Source organism: Odontesthes bonariensis, chromosome 4 (genome assembly GCF_027942865.1).
Source record: "Odontesthes bonariensis isolate fOdoBon6 chromosome 4, fOdoBon6.hap1, whole genome shotgun sequence".
In the NCBI taxonomy this organism is placed as follows: Eukaryota; Metazoa; Chordata; class Actinopteri; order Atheriniformes; family Atherinopsidae; genus Odontesthes; species Odontesthes bonariensis.
The window spans coordinates 10,855,443-10,865,500 of record NC_134509.1 but is presented as its reverse complement, the minus strand read 5'-3'; positions in this window follow the sequence as shown (position 1 = coordinate 10,865,500).

Genomic DNA, 10,058 nt, shown 5'->3' with positions numbered 1-10,058 from the left:
GTAAAAAAAAAGCTTGTTTCATATGATATGTGACTCAAAACAATTTGTTTTCAAGACTTTTCCATTTAACAAGATATTCAAGATGTATTGTCTTCAAACAAGTCCCTATATCTTGCTGAAATAGTACTTGTTAGGCAGTTGTGTCTTATATTAAGTGATGGAGACTGCCAATGAACGCAAGCGTTCCAAGTATGCAGACTTGGCGGCAGAGTGTCAGGAGGCTGGCTGGAAAGCCATTACATGCCCTGTTGAGGTGGGGTGTAGGGGCTTCGTGGGCTCCTCGATAGTTCGCCTGCTTCGAGACATTGGCTGTACAGGAGCAGAGAGCCGGAAAGCCATTAAGGAACTGGCGGAGGAGGCAGAGAAGGGCAGCTTCTGGCTATGGCTAAGGAGGAGAGATAGAGGATGGGGGCAGAACACCTAGGGCATCAGCAGGGGGTGGCAGGTAGAGATACCAGCCATCGCTCCGCCACCAAGAGATGTACTGGGGTTAAAGGAGCAAAACATCTGTGACTGGTGGTCCCCAGCTGATGACCCGTTCCTGCCCATAGGTGTTTCAAGGGAGCACATTAGCATAGAGGGCACTGGTGCATCAGGCAGCAATGCCTAGCAGGCATACCAACAGCCTGTATCTTCAAATAAGTGTAATGAGATATTTTGACTAGAAATGAGACAAATATGTTTGGTAAGACTTAGATTTTTTCCAGTGCAGGATTGCACTTTTTTTTTTTTTTTACCACAAACCAACTGTCAGTTGGACTCTTGTTTTCTCAGTTTTCTTTTACATAATAAAGGTTTATTATTGCTATGATATAAATGTGAAGTAATTACTTCTGAATTAATTATATTGAAACGAAAAAAACAGTGAACTTTTTTCTGGTGTTTAAATGTTTTTATAATTCACGGGTCAAAAATGACCCATAAGACAATCTTTGTACCCTAGTGGTGTACAGCCCACATGGAAACATAAACAAAAATAAAGTATGACTTTTTCTAATGATGGGGTCCCTTTAGGAAAAGTCATAAAATTTCAAGTTGGAAGAAGATAGTTTAAGGTTTTTTTTCTACAGCTAAACATGGTAGTGGATCACTTTTGACCCGCAAGACAACAGGAGGATTAAGGAGATGAGTGGAGACATTAAGGTCCACTAGAGGCAAAAACTGCAAGGGCAGTTTACTTTAAGATAAAGGGTTGAAAGTAATGGTGAGTACCCAATATGCAAGTGAAAGATGATTTACAATAACAAATAGGTTTTTCATCTTTTCTCAGGTTCAGTAAAGAGAACTTGGGAAAAACAGTGGTAAGAAAAACATGTTCTAAAAAATTAACGACAAGAATAAAAAGCCCACAAGCAACTCACATGAGAAACACGAACATCAAGCTACAACAACACCATAGAGGATGGGCAAAATATATAATATGCAGATATAGCTCACAAACCTTTGATGAAGAATTGAAACAAAGGCAAAAATATCGGTGGATCAGAGCATTACATTTGTGGTGAACCTGACTTAAAGCTTGCACTGTTTCATTCATTGTGACTGTCCTTTAAGAGGCGAGTGGTGTGTTTACTGGTGGCAAAACAATGGCCCCTGTTTCTTCCCACAGGAAGCTGTCGTATATCACTGCTGCCAGACACCAGTTTTGTGAATCAAGAGTAAGCTATTGTTTCTTATTGACAAAGAATAACCGGAACACCTGTTCTGATTCAGGGTGAAAGAAAGAGGTTGTGTTTTATATATATACATATATATATATATATCTATATATATGTATATATATATATATATATATATATATATATATATATATATATATATATATATATATATATATATATATATATAGATATAGATATATATATCTATATCTATATATCTATATATATATATATATATCTATATATATATATATATATACTGTATATATATATGTGTATGTTGAAGAAAAGACTTTGAGAACTATCTTCACATGATTAGAAAAGAATACTGTCTCTTAAAGAAAAACTGAGGCTGCATAGATTTCCTATAATGCTGAAAAACCTCTTGCAGAGGGTGGACTAAATCAACACACAGGCTCCTTTTCTGGTTGAGCAGAAACACACTTTAATATGACAAAATACTTAAACAGTCTATTTGTACTATTTTTATTTAAAAAGAAAAGGTACGCAACGTTCCGACTGTTCCCCTAAAACCTATATTTGAGAACCACTTGAGATATTTCCTACCTTGCCGATCCCTCTTGATAAAACGGCATGTTGGTAGGGGGGAGGTTGTATTTAAAGATTGTATTCAACAACAAGCAATACTGAATTGATCTGAATTAATTTGACTCATTACGGTAATTGAAAGAATTTGGGATGGAATTACAGAAACATTTTGAAATGAACAAGGCATGACAGTTTCCTTCATCCACATGCCAGAATTGTTTGTTTGTTGGAGACACCACATATGAGTTATAAAATCACATAACCTGGCTGCAGCAGCAGAAACTGCTGACAGAAGCCCAGATTTAACCCACATCTGGTACTATTTATACAACTAAAGGATTTATTGGATAAAACTGGGAGGGTTTAATGCGCCACCACCAGCAAAAACATTTTAGTTATAGCAAAAAGTTGTGTCTTCTTCTTGTTTGTGGTTTCTTGTTAGCAGCTACCTGTCACATTGGCTGAGAGGGAGGTAGATTTAATGGACCATCTGTTGTGTCCATGACAGCTTCCACAATCAGTTTCAAACAGGCAGAAGATGGGTAAATATGGAGCAGTTATTTTAATAGGCCACTTTAAAAGTAACACGGGCAAACTTTGAGATATAGTATTCGTGTCAGTATATAGTATCAGCTTTGAGATACAGTGAGGGTACAAACGTAGAGGGATGCAGTAAAAATGATGAACCTGGCAAAAATGTAATGGCAGCACAGTGCAATGTAACCATATTGTAAAGGCAACATGTAGAAAAGGCACATTCCTGATAGATCTCCAAAGCCCTTTTCAGAACACTGGGGATTTTAGGGGCAATGGGCCTCATGCAAGAACATTTTCTTATTTTTATTCTAAATTTCTCTTACTTTTTTCGTACGAAGGTCTCGTACGAACACGCCAGTCAGATTCAACAAACGCTCTTAACTTCGGTAAAGGTGTGTAAACGACCTGCTTAAATGATGAATCCCACTCGTGCGTATTTAAGGGGCACGTGCACGAGGATAGTAAATTTGCATACTCCACACCCAAAATTATACCGTATTAGGCTGTGCTTCCTCTCTCCTGTGCCAGGAAGTGTTGAGTGTTGAGTCATGAGAATGGCATCAAGGTAGCCTGGGAATTCCCATGCTGCTTTGCGCGCGATTTCACCGCCCTTATTTTTGCCTAAGTTAGGTAACCAATCACAGAACGGGGGGGCAGCAAGACGATGACGACGTCTATGCGCGACACCGAAGCTTGTAGAGTGTTAATCCAACATGGCAGCGGACACAACGTTACCGTTCGATGCAGCCTTAGAAAGTGTTTTAAGTAGCTTAGAGCGCAAGTTTACTTTTATTTTACTTTTTTTTCTTCTTCTTCCTCGTCGAATTTCTGTCGCTCTACATACGTCATCTGGTATAAGTGATACAATTGGCTATGAATCGCGCGCAAAGCATCATGAGAAGAACCAGACGTCATTAGATAGACATTCGTAGCGCCCAATAAACGGCTCTAGGCAATCGTAAACCACGCCTCAAATACGAAAAAATGCACACCTAGTTCCCAGACCACCATCTCATCGAGATGTGGACGCGTCAGCCAGGATAGCATCAAGGCGCAAAAAGAACAACTTTACGGGCTCTGAGATTGAAGTTCTGCTTTCAGAGATCCAGAAAGGGAAATCTGTAATTTTTAGCAGTGTCAGCAGTGGAATTACGGGACCTGCTAAAGCCAAGAAATGGGAAGCAATTAGGAGTGCTGTTAGTTCATTGTCAACTGTAGTTCGTAATGTCACCGAAATACAAAAATAAATAAAAATGGTTTGATATGAAAATAGCTTAAAAAAAAAAAGTCTCGCCCTGGGCAGGCGCTCGATGACTGCAACTAAAGCCGTGCAATCAGTTGTTGCCTCATCATGATGGCACTTTGATGGGGTGGTCCATGAGGGGGGTCTTCTGGCACCACACCTTCTGGTCTGCCTGGGCTGGTTCAGGTTGTAGGAGACCCTCGTTCATGGCAATATTGTGCAAATCTGGCATGCCTTCTCTGGGCTATAGAGCAGTTTGCCCCCCGCTGTATCGAGACACACCCACCTGGCCTTCAGCTCAGTGCGCTCCATGACAGCACGGGTGCTTTGATGCGTATATGTGTCTCGTGCTTCAATTATGTTTGGCAGTCCAGCCACGGCATGAAAGTCCCTCTTAATTTGTACTTGTTGGACAGCGGTGTGTGGGAATTTGATGTACCAAGGGTGATAAATTGATGAGAGTTTTGATGACCAAGGGGAGCGCACCACTCACAGAGGACTGGGACACCCCCGATCTGTCTCCAATCTCCCTCTGAAAGGTTCCAGTGGCCAAAAATCCAAGGGTGGTGAGGACCTGGGCGTGTGGTGGAATTGGGTTTGATCGGCGTGTTTTTCTCTTAAGTTGTGGCTCTAGCAAGTTGCATATTTGCAGCAGCACAGTCCTTGGGAATCTTAATCGCGATGTCAGCCATTCGTCTGTCTCCACACGGTCTCTTCAAGAGCCTGACGCACTAAGGCATCCAAAAGTAGCAAGACAGCCGCTGGTTACGCTTCCCATTGACCTTGTTATATACAGATTCAAATGAACCTTCAATTAGTGCATAATTTAAGTCAAACAGAATAATATCAGCTTCATTATGGGGTATAATGTATATATTTATTTATGTTTGCTTCAAAGTAATTAAATATACAATCCATTAGTCAAGCAAACTTGATTGGAATAACAGCGGACTATTTTACGAAACTCCTACGACAGGTCTGGATCACTCGTAAATTCTGTTCGTACCGGAAAGAAAACGTAAAATACGAAAAGATTGGTGAATGCGCAAATTCTCTTAAATCACTCGTACGGACGACTTAAGAACAAATCTGTGTGTACGAACGGTTCTTGCATGAGGCCCATTGTTTGGACGATTTGTTCCAGACTTTGTCTGCAGTTAATGCGCTCACACAGTGGCAGGACGAGACGCAGAAATGAAAACTTCATAGTAAAATTGCTTTGTCCTCTTGAAAACCCATTGAAAAATCCACACAATCCACCTCCATTTTACTTACAGGAAGGGAGAAATTGAACAAGTTCCTCAAGCGTGAAGCAATAACATCAAGGTGAACAAAAGACACAATGACAAAAATAACTATCTGACCCCACAAAGTGCTAACTAAACCCTGTGTAAAAATAAACTAACAAAAAGACATTCACTTAACCCAACTCCCTAATTCAAAATAAACAGGAGGAAAACCCTTCGAAAGAGAATGGCAGTTCACGCCTACAGCTTCAGTGAACACATTTAAGATGATAATTCTGTTTACAAAGCATACATTATAATCACGTTGAGTTACTCAGATAATTCAGAAAGTTCAGTTCGGTAAACTGAGCTTAATAAAAGGCAAACAAGTGTTGAGGGCCGGGAGGGGACTGATTGATAGTGCTGTCAAGGCTGTCAACCAGAATGTGGGAAGCCCGGCATTTTTAAAAAGGCAAATGCCCAGCAGGAGCCAATCAGCAGTTGACATTCGCCATGAGGACAGCCAATCACTCTAGGACCCATGGACAAAAGACATATGACAGAAATACAACAATAGCGTTGTAACGGTCGACAAAAGCGAGGTGTGAGTGGATGGCAACATGAAGGTCAGCAGAGAACAGAAAGAAGCAATAAGTGTTGCTGGCCCTCACAGTATATGATCCATAAGATTGGCAGCTACAGTCGCACATTGTTTTACCTGCTGATTTCCTGGACATTTTACTCAGGCGCGCAGTGGAAAATCTTGGCAAGAAGTCACTCTTCCCGTTGTTTGAAACTATCGTTGAATGTTTTCTTTTGCAATTGTTATCAGAAAGTTACCACGTTTACAGCTAAGATAACTTCCAATACTGTTCAATTTTCAGAATATTTTTCAGGAGCTATTCAGTGTATTGACTGCCACTTTTCCTTCATTTTCAAAACAGCTGCTTTTGTCCTGAGAACAATACATGAAATACTCTCACATTGTAACTTCTGTTTATTATGTTTTAAATCGACTGCAAAGGTGTTCAAAAAATGCCTTTTACCTCATGGCCACATGGATTGACATCCAAAACTATAACGAATGTGGTTTGAAGATGAGAATCTGACACCGGAGAAAATACACGTTCAAGGTCTGGTAGATAGAAAAAAATAAGAACTCAATATGAAGCATAATATCAATGCACAGTGTGCATGACTAAATGCTTCTTATATGAGAGGCCCTTCAACATCTTAGCGAGACAATCCACTCAACTAATCAATATTATCTTTAGCCGGTTATGCCAAAAAATGCCCTTGAGCATATAAATTAAATAAACTGTAGAAAGAGATACAGGTGATAGCTATGTGTGTGTATAGATGTATTCTGGGTGAGAAGCTTCAGGATGATTGGAAACCCAGTGATATCTTTTTGCGGTTGCTTCCAAATATCTGCAGTTTGTCCAAGCCAGAAAACTCCTGCCTGATAAATAAACATAGTATACGACTGAAGGAAAAATACACATAAAACAAACTGAACCAAATACGCTGATATGATAAGGCGTGAGTGTTGAAACAAAAAACAAACGTTCAGAAAAGTGCAAGTTGTGTCATTTAAGATCCAGATTTGATAACTGATTATCACCATGTCTGATTTACTTTAGTTCACATGTTGTATTTATAGACCTGTTCTCTTCCTTTTGTGTTATTCAATGAACAGACTAAATACTGCATCTGCCTCCCTCTGAGGCACCTTCACATCACCCAAAATCAACAGCAAATGTGAGAGAGAAGTTCTTTAAAATGATTTTCCTGCAGAACCCGATGACAAATACACCATGTGTTATATTTCTATTCCCCTGACAAAGCCACGGTGACATGAAACAATTTGCAGAAAAAAATACTTCAGCACCTTGAGGAAATACCTATGTTTCCACCGCAATTTTCAGTGAGAGTCAAATCCCACTTTGTCCTGTTGTCATGGTGATGTTGTCACCATGCGTCTTTGCTGGAGATAGTCACAGCAACAGGGATGTTTTTTTTTCTAATTATTGGTCCTCGACAGATCACCGGGGAAACCTAAATGTCAGCAGTAAGCTGGCCTTTTGTAGCCTAGCAAGCCACACCCGTACAGCAAATAGCTGTACGGGTGTGTTGGCCCCAGAGCAAATTCCATTTGCGGCCGCTAGGGGCGTCTAGATTCCTAGGCTAGGCCTTTTGTGGAATAGTTTGATGTGTACATTCCATGGATACCAACTGAAGACTGACAGAAACCAACCTCATATAACAACAGTCTATATGCAAACAGCAGTTTGCATATAGACTGGAGGGAAAATGACAGAATATAAGAGACTTTAAAAGAACGTGAATCAGATCGATTAGCTGGAAAAGTGACAGACAAGGAGACCATTGGACCAGGGTAGGAACGGCATAATAAATATATGAGATGTGTTGAACCTACAGCTCCCCTAAACCTTGTGGAGTTCTATAACAAATTCCAGCTTTGTCCATTGTTTTCCAACCTGTAAACAGATATCTATTAACATGGAAGCTAAAGTTTATATGGTTTACTCATATCCCAACATAACCCTAACCAACAACCACTGACAGGGAAGTTTAAAAATGAAAAGTCCTTGGACAATATCAAGTGGAATCGGGCATAAACTTAGTTCTCAAGTGGTGTAACACCACCTTTCAAACACTCCTGCCTCTTTGTGGGCATTTTTGAAAATGTTATAATCATGCAAAATCGCAGTTCTGATAGTTCTATATAACGCAGTATATTAAAATTGGTGTTTTTATTATTCAATTGCATGGAATGTGAAATTTAAATGTTAAAAAAAAAAGTGCAATGACTTCGGAGCCCAGATTGTGTTATAATTTAACATTATTTTGCCTTTGTTGTGAAACTGTAACATTTTGTGCTGCCAACCAACTGAACTACCGTATTACAAATTCTGGAGTGGGACTGGATTGAAAAAATGATCGATTCAACCTTTCCAAATAAAGCTTTTATTTTCATCTATCATATTCCTTCAGAAGATGGGAAAAAATAATAACGAGCGCAAGAATCAGATGCAGTAAAGGAAAAACAACGTCAGTTGAAAGTAATGCTGCAGTCTGCTCTTGTAGCAATATAGAGTAGGCTTGTCACCGATTATTTCAGTCGTAGTTATTAAGTGTGGAGTCAAAGCCTTCGACTTTTGTTAATTACAGCTCTTATGTCCGATAGTAAGGGAGGTCACATTGTTGGCAAAAGCAAAATTACGAAACAAAAATGACTATGTTAAATACAGATTTATTCACCAATGTTGGGGAAAAAGCATGCCTTTTTTGATTTTTGTGTATTTAATGGAATTTTCTTGGCTCCGTGAAAGTTTTGATCTCGAATATTCCAAAATTTCCTGCGATGTGTAAAAAAAGATCATTTAGAGGTGGTTTTACAAGAAGTATGACTGTTTTGAAACAAAGGGTGAAAGTGTTTGGTCTGTTTGGATCTCAAAATTATAATGAAACAATAAAAGTGCAGTGGCCTTTAAAATTGTAACTGTCCTCCTAATAACTCATGATCGTCACCAAAATTACATAAATGCTTTGCAGGGCATTGCAGGTCTTCCTTGCTCATATCAATATGGCACTGGATGAACTTCCTCTTTTGTGTTTTTTTCTATACGAAAGACAAGCACCTCATCTTCTGTATTATACATGTCTTTTTTATATACCTCTATTTTTGATGCTGTGTAATGTGCTTGAAGGGTCAGAAATATGAAAAGTCTAGATTATGCACTTTCCTTCAATGCCATAAACTGTAAACAGTAACAAATCTGGACAGGAATTATTTGTGTTGGTGTTGATGATCTTGAAATATTTTCAAAAAATAATTTTCAGAAAATGTACACAAATCATAATCATCCACAGCTAAATGACTATCTCTATCAAAATACACTTTTCTTTGATCATATAATTTGTTACTGTTTAAGTAATCAATTATGTCACAGTAGGACTTATCACAATGTTGCCTTCCATAGTGAGACATATGGAAATATCTCCTCAAATTTTAGCCTTCAAAATATAAAATTACTAAAAATTGCATATGCACGTCAACTAAACCTTAGCATGTATTTTATAAATTGTGTCCATGCTGTTTTGCCAATAAACTGCACCTGACAACTGTAAAAAGACATTTGCAGAGTTTATTATGCTAAAAGCTACGAGGGCAGGACTTGTGAGACGGAAACATGTCGCACACTGTTGTTTTGGAGCGTGTGTTTAAAATAATTTCAGGATCTGGATCGTTAGCTTAATACACGTAAGCCGATTTCAAAAGTGCCTAGGAAGATGAGATAAATCCACCTTCAGAGTTTTCTGTCTGCCTAAGAGTGAAATGACTTCACCATAGGCATGAAGCTCACTGCTAATCCTTTTTCACTCATTAGCTGTTTGAATGAAGTACAATGGTGTAGTTAACATTTTAGATATCCTCTTAGTGAAGCATTAACCTGGGAAAAAAAAAATACTGGAAAAATATATTCTCTGTATGTCATCAATATCAATTAGGATGGAACAATTTTCTGACTGCCCCTATGTGATTTTGCTCTATCTGCTCTGTTATTCTTTTATTTGTTATCTGCTGCAGAAGTGCACCTCTTGAACTCCGAACATGCAACTCCAAGAATGTATCAAGCGACACTTACTACAACACTGCAGTGAAGTCATCTCAGTAGGAAAGGCATATTTGAAAATGGCATTGTTGGCTGGGGAAGTGTTTGGAATGATCAGAGAAATGTTAATGTATCAGTCAGGAACAGCAGTGTCTCCACAGCTTCATGCAGATGATGAGACCATCCTATCTGCTCCACACAC